Raw genomic sequence first — 13,470 nt, 5'->3', positions numbered from 1 at the left:
TTACTACAATGTCAGATGAAGAGAGTCTTGTGTCTCCCAGAGGACGGTAACAGCTTTGATACAGAAAAAAAAAATAAATTACTACCAAGGGAATTTATTAGCAGCTTTTTTTACAGTAGTAGGTTCACAATATGCATTCTCTGCCATCTACATATGCCTTTGCAGCTAGAGGAGGACCCATTGTGACCTTTTTGGAAGTCATAGGGGTCACTCAGTTAACTCCTTTCGGAAGAATATGGTTTTCACTTGGGATCATTAAACACCTACTGAGCCCTAGATGACAAACAATTAAAGAAGACTCAATCAAACAATCAAAGAAGACTCAAGTGTGTGATTAGCTTATGAGAAATAAAGAGCCTAATTATCCTGACTAGCAACAAGTTTATTTGTGCAAGGTTATTAAAAGGGCATCTCTGATGAAGTAGCAATCATGAGGAATGATGCAAAGAATTTTAGAATTGCCAGCATGCTTGTTTACTGGGATATGTGAAACCTCATTAATGACTATTTCTCTAGAGTTTTATTAGTAAGTGTGCTGGAGGGATGAAGTGCCCTCTCATCATACTGTTAATCTGACTGCTTGTTAGATCCAATAAACAGTTTACAAGAATATACACTGATTTCCTTGAAAAAAACCTCCTTGATTTAGTGGATGTTTTGAAGTTCTTGAATAATGATGATCAGCTGTGCCAAATAATCTCAAAATCATGCACACAATATACATGGATCTGATTTTCTGCTGATAAAAAGATGAAAAGATGGTCCCCTTTGTTCATCTTAAAAGGCTATAATGAGGATCATGGGGCTGTCAAAGACAAAAGCCAGGAGAAACAGGGTGTACTGGTGCACTTGCCCGAAGAGACAAGGGCTGGGGTCAGCAGGGTAGGTCATAGGCAAAGTTGTAGACAGTAATCAAAATCCAATCCAGAAGTCAGGGGTTCAAGGGAGCAGGTATACCAAAGCCCAGTCTAAAATCAAGGAATTCCAGGCAGCAAGTCCAAGTCAAGGTCAGGTTATCCAAAAAAGCCAGTTGTCAGGTCCAGTCCACAGTTCAATGTTGCAGAGGTCTGTTAACAGCAAGGTTTATGTCTCAATAGCAAAGTGACTTGTTGCATCCACAAACTGCTGCTTCTTCCTGCTGAATTTATAGCCAAGTCTTAACGAGCTAATTTCCCAGCCAATTCTTTGGCAGTCATCCCAAAACTACTTGTTTCTCTCTTCAATTGACAGCTGACAATGGGTCATGGGTCTCACACTTCTTCGCCTTTCTTGCAACTCTAAACGTCTGATGGCATTGGTACTGCAAGGGTGTGGGTGAGGTAGGTGGGCTGGGAGTGATTTCTGGAGACTTGATTACTGCTTCAGAGCTACAAGCCTTGGGCTTGATTTCAGCTATAAGCTGTGACTTATCAGCTATCAGCTGGTAACCTGATCTCTTGTTCTTCTTCTTCTGGCTCAGAGCCAGCTGTAGCAGGCTGTTCAATTACTAGTTTAGGGTTAGCCACAGAGAAATCCAGCCACTCATCAGAGAAATCCAGCCACTCACTCAATACTGACTGACTTACTGCACAGGGGCTGTAGAGAACTGAGCAAGGTTGATCAAAAACACTGTGGATCCAACTAACATGAACTAAGAATCAGCACAGAGGTCTGAGAGAGAGCAGAACAGAGCAGAGCAGCTCTGATAGCTGAGACAGCTGGAGAAGTTGCTGAGAATTTCTGAGTTTTGAAAGACTTCATTCTGAGGTTTGTGGGACTGCTTAAAATTCTGAGTTGTGATAGCTGGGGAAATGCTGTTTGTTTGGTTGGGTGGGCTAAAGGTTAAAGTGATTGAGAGTGATTGAGAGTGATTGCTGCTGATTGCTTAGGAGTGGCTCTGCTCACCCTCTTTGCATTTTAAGCTGCGCCTTGCGAAAGGCGTGAACCGAAGGTCTCATGGCCTGTGGCTCTTCGCCTAAGGACCAGGTTCCAAGATCCCTAATTTCCTTGTTCTCCCAATAAGGTAAGTTGACCCTCCAGAAGGGGAGCCACAGAAGGGGCTTTCCAGTGTTTTGCACTGAGTGTCACATGTATGACTATCTGCCCAAAGGACAGAAGTCTTGGGTGTGTGCTCGATACAAGGAGCTCCTGGTCCTCAGGGAACGAGTTTGTACCCTTGAGGCCGAGGTGACTGCCCTGGAGAACAGAGACTGTCAGTTAGGCACTTGGGGAAGACTCTTGGGGGCATATTAGATGAGCCCCACTCTGAACGTAGCAGCCCCGTTGCTGCCAGAGAGCGTGAGGGTCAAGAGGGAACAGGGCACCGTGCAAAGGGGAATGTGCTCTCAGAAGGGACCTCTTCTTCGGTTGGTGAACGGGAATCCTTTCATGCCAAGGAACCATCCCTGGGCAGGGGGAGAGGGGGGGGGTTGGTAGTTGGTGATTCGATCCTTAGGCAAGTAGACAGCTGGGTGGCAAAACCGTGTACTGACCGTATGGTGACTTGCCTGCCTGGTGCAAAGGTAGCGGGCATTACGCCTGTAGTAGATAGGCTGATAGACAGTGCTGGGGAGGAGCCTGTGGTCATGGTGCATGTTGGCACCAACGATGTGGGGAAATGCAGTCGTGAGGTCCTGGAGGAAAAATTTAGGCTGCTAGGCAGGAGACTTAAGGCCAGGACCTCCAAGCTAGCCTTCTCAGAAGTGCTACCTGTTCCACGTGCAGGGCAGGAGAAACAGGCACAAATTAGAAGTCTCAATGTGTGGATGAGACGATAGTGCAAGGAGGAAGGGTTGAAGTTTGTTAGGCACTGAGATGCTTTCTGGAACAAGCAGGAGCTGTACAAAAGAGACGGTCTCCACTTGTCCCCGGATGGAACCAGGCTGCTGGCGCTTAAAATCAAAAAGGTGGCAGAGCAGTTTTTAAATTAAATCTTGGGGGAAAGCTGACAGGAGATGAAATGTCTCTGGTTCGGGAGGACTCGTCTCAAAGAGATGAAGGGTTGGCTGCTATTTTTCTACTGGGTAACGGATCAGAGTTGTCCACTGTGATGGTGACAAACAGTATGGACTGTCTGCCAGAGTCTTGAGGCGGCAGGAGGAAGGTGGTGGGCCTGGGAAATTATAGATGTTTGTATGCAAATGCTAGAAGTGTTCGAAGTAAAATTGGTGAATTGGAATGTTTAGTGTTGGGAGAAACCATAGACATTGTGGGAATTTCAGAAACTTGGTGGAATGAGGTGAATCAGTGGGACACGGTGATTCCTGGATATAAGTTATATCAGAAGGATAGGGAGGGAAGGGTTAGAGGAGGGATGGCTGTGTATGTCAGAGAGGATATACGGTCCAGTAAGACTGAGGTCAGAGAATTAGATTCCCTTTCAGAAATGCTTTGGGTTGAAATAGAGGGCCCAAAAGGAAATTTAACTATGGGAGTTTGTTATCGCCCACCAAATCAAAAGAGAGAGAACGATTATAATATGATGGAAAGCTTAAAGATAGCGGCTAAACGTAAAAACTGTGTCATAATAGGTGATTTTAACTACCCGCAGATTGATTGGGTCAATATGTGTTCTGGTTGAGAGAAAGAGACTGAGTTTCTTGATGCTCTCAATGACTGTGCTATGAAGCAGATGGTCTCAGAACCTACCAGGGCTGGGGCAATCCTAGATTTGGTCCTAAGTAATGCCCAAGACTTGGTGAGAGATGTAAAAGTGATTGCGCCACTTGGGACCATAATGTTATTGATTTCACCGTTTGTATAAATAGGAAGTTGCCCAAAAAGACCGTCACAACCACGTTTAACTTTAAAAGATGAAAATTCTCTGAGATGAGGAGGCCTGTAAGGAGGAAACTGAAAGGAAAGGTAAATACAGTCAAAACCCTTGGGGAAGCTTGTAGACTATTTAAAACTATAATCCTAGAAGCTCAGATAAAATACATACCACAAGTTAGGAAAGGCACAAACAGGCATAAGAAAAGGCCTGCATGATTAACAAACAAAGTAATGGAAGCTGTAAAAGGTAAGAAGGACTCCTTTAAGCAGTGGAAAACCAGTCCAAGTGAGATTAATAAAAGGGAACACAGGCTGTGGCAAATCAAATGCAAGACTGTGATCAGGCAGGCAAAAAGGGACTATGAGGAGCATATTGCAAAAAACATAAAGACCAACAATAAAAATTTCTTCCAATATATTAGAAGCAGGAAACCAGCCAGGGAGGCAGTGGGGCCTTTGGATGACCATGAGGTAAAAGGATTACTGAAGGAGGATAGGGAAATGGCTGAGAAGCTGAATGCATTTTTTGCCTCTGTGTTCACTGTGGAAGATGACAACTTTTTGCCTGCCCCAGAACCACTAATTTTGGAAGGGGTGTTGAAAGACCTGAGTCAGATTGAGGTGACAAAACAGGAGGTCCTACAACTGATAGATGAATTAAAAACTAATAAGTCACTGGGTCCGGATGGCATATATCCGAGAGTTCTGAAAGAACTCAAAGTTGAACTTGTGGATCTTCTAACAAAAATCTGTAATCTTTCATTGAAATCTGCCTCCGTTCCTGAGGACTGGAAGTAGCAAATGTCATCCCCATCTTTAAAAAGGGTTCCAGAGGAGATCCGGGAAATTACAGGCCAGTCAGTCTGGCTTCAATACCAGGAAAGTTGGTAGAAACCATTATCAAGGACAGAATGAGTAGGCACATTGATGAACACGGGTTATTGAGGAAGACTCAGCATGGGTTCTGCAAGGGAAGATCTTGCCTCACTAAGCTGTTACATTTCTTTGAGGGGGTGAACAAACATGTGGACAAAGGAGACCTGATAGATGTTGTTTACCTTGACTTCCAGAAAGCTTTTGATAAAGTTCCTCATCAAAGGCTCCTCGGAAAGCTTGAGAGTCATGAAGTAAAAGGACAGGTCCTCTTGTGGATCAAAAACTGGCTGAGTAATAGGAAGCAGAGAGTGAGTATAAATGGGCAGTCTTCGCAGTGGAGGACGGTAAGCAGTGGGGTGCCGCAGGGCTCGGTACTGGGTCCCATGCTCTTTAACTTGTTCATAAATGATTTAGAGTTGGGAGTGAGCGGTGAAGTGGCCAAGTTTGCGGATGACACTAAATTGTTCAGGGTGGTGAGAACCAGAGAGGATTGTGAGGAACTCCAAAGGGATCTGTTGAGGCTGGGTGAGTGGGCGTCAATGTGGCAGATGCGGTTCAATGTGGCCAAGTGCAAGGTAATGCACATTGGGGCCAAGAATCCCAGCTACAAATACAAGTTGATGGGGTGTGAACTGGCAGAGACTGACCAAGAGAGAGATCTTGGGGTCGTGGTAGATAACTCACTGAAAATGTCAAGACAGTGTGCGTTTGCAATAAAAAAGGCCAACGCCATGCTGGGAATTATTAGGAAGGGAAATGAAAACAAATCAGCCAGTATCATAATGCCCCTGTATAAATCGATGGTGCGGTCTCATTTGGAGTACTGTGTGCAGTTCTGGTCGCCACACCTCAAAAAGGATATTATAGCATTGGAGAAAGTCCAGAGAAGGGCAACTAGAATGATTAAAGGGCTGGAGCACTTTCCCTATGAAGAAAGGTTGAAACGCTTGGGACTCTTTAGCTTGGAGAAACGTCGACTGTGGGGTGACATGATAGAGGTTTACAAGATAATGCATGGGTTGGAGAAAGTAGAGAAAGAAGTACTTTTCTCCCTTTCTCACAATACAAGAACTCGTGGGCATTCGATGAAATTGCTGAGCAGACAGGTTAAAACGGATAAAAGGAAGTACTTCTTCACCCAAAGGGGATGTGGAATTCACTGCCACAGGAGGTGGTGGCGGCCACAAGCATAGCCACCTTCAAGAGGGGGTTAGTTAAAAATATGGAGCAGAGTTCCATCAGTGGCTATTAGCCACAGTATGTATATATGTGTATGTATATATATATATATATATATATATATATATATATATATATATATATATATATATATATATATATATATATATATATATATATATATATATATATATATAAGTTTTGGCCACTGTGTGACACAGAGTGTTGGAATGGATGGGCCACTGGCCTGATCTAACATGGCTTCTCTTATGTTCTTAAATTCCTAAAAGCACAAATTAAGCCAATACAAATCCCATTGATTTTTATGGGAGAGTCAGGCACATGCATAACTCCTTCAGTGAAATCGATGGCATTTCAAATGAGAATTTCTACTTTGCACCCTAAAAGATTTCAAGGGTGAAAGCAGGAACACTACTACATTTGAGTGAATGGAGGATATAGTAGCCCAGAAATGTGTGCTCAGGACTATTGCAAACCCAAAGGGTCTAAAAGGTTAAATTTGGTACACATAATATAATCCAAGGTAATTACTCCAGAAAGTGAGAAACACATTTAGATGAGATGTGAAGAAGCAATATCATAAATGCCCATTTAAAAGTAGGGGTATACATTTGCTAACATGCAAACTGTCAGGGGCACACATTCTCCTAATTTGAGATCTTGGAGGAGTGAACCTGGAACCTTCTCTGTGCAGAAGATGCACTCTCCAATTGAAACACAGGGTAGCCAACTTCCAGGTGGGGCCAGAAGATTTCTTAGAATTACAACTGATCTGCAGACTACAGAGCTCAGTTTCTCTGGAGAAAATGGCTGCTTTGGAAGATGGATCCTATAGCATTATACCCTACTGACCTCTTCTCCTCAAACCCCACAGTCCTTGGAATCTACCCACAAAATCTCCAGCAATTTCTAAACCTGGAATTTGCAGCCCTAGAGGCAGAAGGAATCTATAATATAAAGATTCATCCATCCAGGGCTTCTGAGCGGGAGTGGGGAGGGCAAATTCTCAGGACTCAGTCAACTCTTTGTGAGGTTTTGCCCAGATTCAGTCAAGGAGGCTTCTCTGATGAATGCCGAAAAAGCTTTATTGGAAAGATCAGTAGCAAACACTCAGCAAGGTGATCCTTGCCAGAACTGGATAAATCAAAACTAAGCACATATATATATACAGATATAATGGTCTTAGTTTGTACGCCCAGAGTTAATGCTCTTCACACATTTAAAAAGTTTTCCAAGCCTTTACAACATCTCTATGTTCAGTTCAAGGTTAGTTTTACGCAGACAGGAACATTTGCTTGTGCTAGTCTTGTTCATTGTCTTGGATACCAGATAATCACATTCCAGAGGTAACATCCTAAGGCCGATGCTCATGCAAACTCTCTCCTATATCTAACAATAGTAAAACTTCAGTATAAAGTCTGGTTACATGGTGATTATACAATGGATAATATATATGGTGATTACATGTTAAGGAATATGGATATAAGAATCAAATGAATAAATGAAAAATCAGAATAATAACACAAGGCAATATAAAATTGGAATCATAAGTAATGACAATACTAGGATATGTGATTAATAAGCAAGGAAATAATACCAAGATACAGAACACACCACAAAGTCTATAATCCATGAGCAAGGAAAGCAATACTGGAAACTCATGTTAGGAGACCATCCTAATACCCTTGAAGTATCATGCTGCATTCCTGGAATAAATTTCAGGGCGTTTTCCCACAGAGTTTACTGTGGAGCGACGTCCCTCTTCACCGCGCAGCGTCTGCGCGGATTTCCCACCAACGTAAACCAGTTTACGTTAGCAGCACAAAAGCCGCGGATCTTCCTAGTTATGTGGAGCAGTTGGTGGGAAATCCGCACAGACGCTGCGCGGTGAAGAGGGACGGCGCTCCGCAGTAAACTCTGTGGGAAAACGCTCTCAGTTTTTATTTTACATCTGGTGCAGTTCTCAGGTTCTATACTGCAGCCAGTATGAGTGTAGGAAAGGCAAAGCCGAACCTGGTGCTAGAGTTTCTGGTGCTCCATGCCGCACCCTGCACCAGCTCCCCCTCCAATGCTCCTCTCACATGCGCTTTGCACACAGGGCTCAATGACATCACCGGAAGTAACATCATCAGGCCGCGCGCACTTTGTGCAAACACTCAGCTCAGCTCTCTTCCTCTTCAAAGGGAGCCAGGAAAACCCAGCTCCCTCTGAAGAAGGAGAGGAACTCCCGTGCACCGGCCCTGCCTCCCAAGCCCCATTGAGGTCTAGATAGCAGCGAGTGTGCTCAGAGCTCAACTCTGAGCACAGTTGCTGCTATGCTCCTCCCCGACTTTGTCAAGGCTTCCCAAGCTTCGGCGAGATCCAGATAGCAGCTGGCGTGCTTAGTGCTGGGCTCTGAGTGCACTCACTGCTACCCCCTCCCCCGACTTCGCTGAAACCTCAGGGGAAGCCTTGGTGAGGTCGAGAAGGCAGGAGGCTCAGCATGTCTGTGTGTGGGGTGACTCATGGTGCCTCTAGGCCAGATGGTGCCCCAGATGGCCACCTACTTGACCTACTCCCATGCACCAGACCTGTGCAGAGCACAGTACTATGACTCTGTTGGCTGGGCCTTCTTAATATTTACCATGAAGCTGAGGGAAATCCTTGCTTCTGAGATCCTGCTGAACACATCAGCCAAGCCAGCACTGGAGCAAGATAAGACCAGCCAACACAATCTACAGTTATAGCCAAGATGCAGCCTCCTAACAAGATTATTATCTATGGTTTCCCTCCTCCTTTAGTTCCACCCAGCTCCATGGTACTATGTGCAATGGAAGCTAAGAAAACAACTCACCTGAAGCTAAAGCTAGGAGCCTCTGAACTGGCCACAAGTTTCAGAATGATCATGGGAGTTCCAACATCAAACATGGAATAAAATTAAAACATCCTATTATGACAAAGTACAACTGAACTTTAGCACCATCCAGTTAGTTATCTTATTAGTTAACTAATATCTTAACTACTACTAGTTATCAGGGCTTTTTTGTAGCAGGAGCTCCTTTGCACAGGGCAGTCTCTACATATTTTTGAGGGGGAGGGCGAAAGTAAAAAATGGCACTCATATTTTTCCTTCATTTATATAAGACAATTTCATGTATGTGTTCATGTGAAGCGTTGATTATAGTTGGCTGCCAGGCAGGACCAGCCTTGATGGAGTCTATATTGCTTCTGCTTAACTGTCTGGAATGGTTAAAGCAGACTCTCACACAGGGAATAGCAGAAAAATAGAGTCAGGATTACTGGAAAGACCAGTGAAATAGCTGCATGCAGCACAATGCATAAGGCTGGGAGACAAGGGAAAAGGGAAGGAATTAGGGACGTGGGTAATGAAACTTAAAGGAGACAAAGAGATTGTAGTGAGCAGGGGAGGCATTTGGGCAGAGTTAGAAGTAATTCATCCTGTTCTAGTCCAAGTCTGGAGTGCATTTTAGTTTCTAGAACAGATTCTACAGTCCAGTTCAAACACACACCATGAATCCCAGCTTTATTCTCTCTGGATATGTTCCAATGCCTCCATGGCCTGTGGTATCTGAAATCATCATCTCCCCCACTTCTAGCCCAGAATGTGGCCACTCCTGAGTCCATTCTGAAAAGTATCCATGTTAAAAGATGAATTTCTAGTTTGAGTTCCAGTTGGATCAGAATCTTCATACATCCCTAAATAAGGGATCAACTGGAAATATGAAAGGCTTGAGGAAGTCTAGAAAGGCTCTACTGAAAGCTGAAGAAGAGTATGAAGACAAATCCAGAATCGTTGTTATACCTGTCTTAACCAGTTGTTTCACCAACTTCTACCTCTCTGTCCAGCAAACAGGTCTTACTCACAGAAACAAACAGGACTCTTTCTGGCTGAATTGACTGACCAAACAGAAACCCCACTTTGTTAACTATAAGGACAACTACAGTTGAGCAGAATGGACTTCTGCTAAAAGCACACTTTAGGAAAAGGCTGGCATACTGTAAACACATAACAATATTTTATGAACATAAGAACATAAGAGAAGCCATGTTGGATCAGGCCAACGGCCCATCAAGTCCAACACTCTGTGTCACACAGTGGCAAAAAATTTTTTATACACACATACACTGTGGCTAATAGCCACTGATGGACCTGTGCTCCATATATTTATCTAAACCCTTCTTGAAGGTGGCTATACTTGTGGCCGCCACCACCTCCTGTGGCAGTGAATTCCACATGTTAATCACCCTTTGGGTGAAGAAGTACTTCCTTTTATCCGTTTTAACCTTTCTGCTCAGCAATTTCATCGAATGCCCACGAGTTCTTGTATTGTGAGAAAGGGAGAAAAGTACTTCTTTCTCTACTTTCTCCAACCCATGCATTATCTTGTAAACCTCTATCATGTCACCCCGCAGTCGACGTTTCTCCAAGCTAAAGAGTCCCAAGCATTTCAACCTTTCTTCATAGGGAAAGTGCTCCAGCCCTTTAATCATTCTAGTTGCCCTTCTCTGGACTTTCTCCAATGCTATAATATCCTTTTTGAGGTGCGGCGACCAGAACTGCACACAGTACTCCAAATGAGACTGCACCATCGATTTATACAGGGGCATTATGATACTGGCTGATTTGTTTTCAATTCCCTTCCTAATAATTCCCAGCATGATGTTGGCCTTTTTTATTGCAGACGCACACTGTCTTGACATTTTCAGTGAGTTATCTACCACGACCCCAAGATCTCTCTCTTGGTCAGTCTCTGCCAGTTCACACCCCATCAACTTGTATTTGTAGCTGGGATTCTTGGCCCCGATGTGCATTACTTTGCACTTGGCCACATTGAACCTCATCTGCCACGTTGACGCCCACTCACCCACTCACTCTAGAACTTTTTCTAGAGTGATGGGGAAAAAATTAAAAAAGAGATTCTTGTTATTTTATTGCTCTAAAGTCCCAATCAACTTATAGTGATGCTCTGGGGTTTTCAAGGCAAGAGACATTGAGAGGTGGTTTGATACTGCCTGCTGCTGTGTAGCAACCCTGGTGTTCCTATGTGGTCTCCTATCCAGGTCCTAATCTGTTTAGCTCCTGAGATCTGATGAGAATGGGCTAGCCAGGTCAGAGGAGGGGGGAAGAGCAGAGAAAAATGAGAAATACAAGAGATCAGTTCAATAAAGACTACAGGAAAAATTCTGGGATATAATTTGTATTTCATCAATGAGATGCCAAGCAACCCAAAGTAGTACTGGATCAGGTTCAAGGTCTTGGTTTTGAACTTCAAGTCCCTTAGTGACAGGGATGCAAATTTTTTGGAGGACCACCTCTGTCAGTATTTTGTGTGAATATACAGTGATCATTGAAAAAGCAACCTACCAACCAACAATGATGCAGGGCAGGGGTGGCCAATAGTTGCTTTCCAGATGTTTTTTGCCTACAACTCCCATCAGCCCCAGCCAGCATAGCCAATGGTTGGGGCTGATGGGAGTTGTAGGCCACAAACACCTGGAGAGCTACCGTTGGCCACCCCTGATGTAGGGCATGCCTTGAAAGCCTGTACTATGGAATTGTAAACTGAAACAAATGTTTGGAGAGAATTTAAATATCACTTTATTTAAGAGTTCTTCAGTGTTAGAATATCTAGAAATCCATAAAAAAAACTACTCATAGTTAGCTGATATAAAATGACAAATGATCCATTAAAATAAAGAGTGACAAAGAAAATGATCTGTGCAATCTGGCAGAGAGACATGTCAGAAAATCTACATAGAAACAGGGGAAAATGTTAGTCAGGTTGCTCCTATATCTTAGTTCTTTACCTGAACTTAGTTCCATTTGTATAACTTTCCATCAGATCAGGTCATGGATGCTTTTAAGGAAGCAATTATATAAAACAAGATTTTCAGCTTCTCCTGGATTATACAACTACTACTTTCCATTAAGGTAGATTCAGGCAGGTAAATGTGCTGGTCTGAAGCAACAGAACAAAGTTTGAGTCCAGTGGCACCTTTAAAACCAACAAACTTTTATTTAAGATATAAGCTTTTGTGTGCACGCAGACTTTTTCAGATACACTGAAACAGAGCAATAAACATAGCTTAGGTTGGATGAAAGTAATCAGTAAAACCTGTGAACAGCAGCAAATTGGCATATAATAAAAGAGTTTACAGATGCAAGAGCAGAATTACATTAGCATGTATAATGACATAAGAAATTGATATCTGTTAAGACCTTGGGGTTCCATGGTCCTGAGTGTTGTAATAACTTGTAACTCCACAATCTCCCATTCTATTCTGTTTCTGAAATTCCTTGTCAATAAAACAGCCACTTTGTGGTCCCCTATTGAATGTCCTTGATGGTTTAAGTGTTCTCCTACAGGTTTCACAGTTTTGTGATTCTCAGTGTCAAATTTGCATCCATTTATCCTTTGGCATGGGGTTTGACCTATTTGCCCTACATAGAGAACTGGAGGGCTATTCACAGGTCTTACCAATTGCCTTCATCGAATCTTAGCTATTTTATTTCTCAGTTACTTTATTTGAATTGGCCTTTCCTGGCAATACCCTCCCCACTCTCTACCTATGTGTAATAGTTGATGGCTTTTGTTTCAAGATATCTGAAGAAGTGTGTGTGCAAATGAATAATTATCCCTATAAAGAAACTTTCTTGGTCTGAAAGGTGCCACTGCATGCAAACTCTGTTCTACCTCTATCATTGACATCTTTAATTCATTGTCCCACTTAACATGATGCTTGATTTTGATGCCAACATGCACTTCCTTTGGACTGCTTTCTGCAGAGCATCTTTGACCTCCTTGTTTCTCAAACAGTAAATGACTGGGTTTAGCATGGGAGTAATCACAGTGTAGAACAGAGATACAACTTTGTTGAAATCCACAAAGTCCACAGAGAAGTTGGATGTCGGACGCACATACATGAACATCAGGGTGCTGTAGAAAATAGTCATGACTGCCAGATGGGACCCTCAAGTGCAGAAGGCTTTTTGTCGCCCAGAAGAGGATGGGATTTTCAAAACAGTGATTATGATACCATAATGAGGAGGAAGGAACTGACAATGACACTGGTTGCCACAATGAAGTTGGACAATTCGGCTTTGTGGGGCGGAATGCAAGAGAGTTTCAGTAAAGGGGGTGCATCACAAAAGAAATGGTTAATTTCATTGGGCCCACAAAATGGCAGTTTACATAGTGAGATTAGTGGTGGGATATTAATTATGAAAGCACCAACCCATGCACACACAGCAAAATAAAGGCAAACTTTGTTATTCATGAGAGTTGGATAGCGCAGAGGGCTGCATATGGCTAAGTAGCAATCATATGCCATGATGCCAGAATGAAACATTCTGCTGTACCAAATGCGATAAAAAAAATAAAGTTGGGTAATGCAGCCAGTGTATGTGATAGTTTTGTCTTTACCTAGGAAGACTTCTAGCATCTTGGGAACAATATTTGAGGTATACCATATCTCTAAGAAGGAGAAGTTGCTGAGGAAGAAGTACATTGGAGTGTGGAGATGTTGGTCAGTGTGTACTATAGTGATAATGATGATGTCAAGGTCTGTGAGATCTGTCTAAAGCATCAGCCACTACAATATTGTGGCCGTTGGCCTATGACATTTGAAATAAGTTTCTGG

At 43.0% G+C, this 13,470-nt stretch overlaps 1 pseudogene; it reads right to left on the bottom strand.

The window, feature by feature from the left end:
* Window positions 1-12,541: 12,541 nt before the first annotated feature.
* On the bottom strand, window positions 12,542-13,338 carry LOC132583462 (olfactory receptor 11L1-like; annotated as a pseudogene).
* Between the last annotated feature and the right edge of the window lie 132 nt (window positions 13,339-13,470).

This window comes from Heteronotia binoei, chromosome 15 (genome assembly GCF_032191835.1).
Source record: "Heteronotia binoei isolate CCM8104 ecotype False Entrance Well chromosome 15, APGP_CSIRO_Hbin_v1, whole genome shotgun sequence".
Taxonomy (NCBI): domain Eukaryota; kingdom Metazoa; phylum Chordata; class Lepidosauria; order Squamata; family Gekkonidae; genus Heteronotia; species Heteronotia binoei.
The sequence above is the reverse complement of the archived record's forward strand: the minus strand, read 5'-3'. Positions and strand labels throughout refer to the sequence as shown.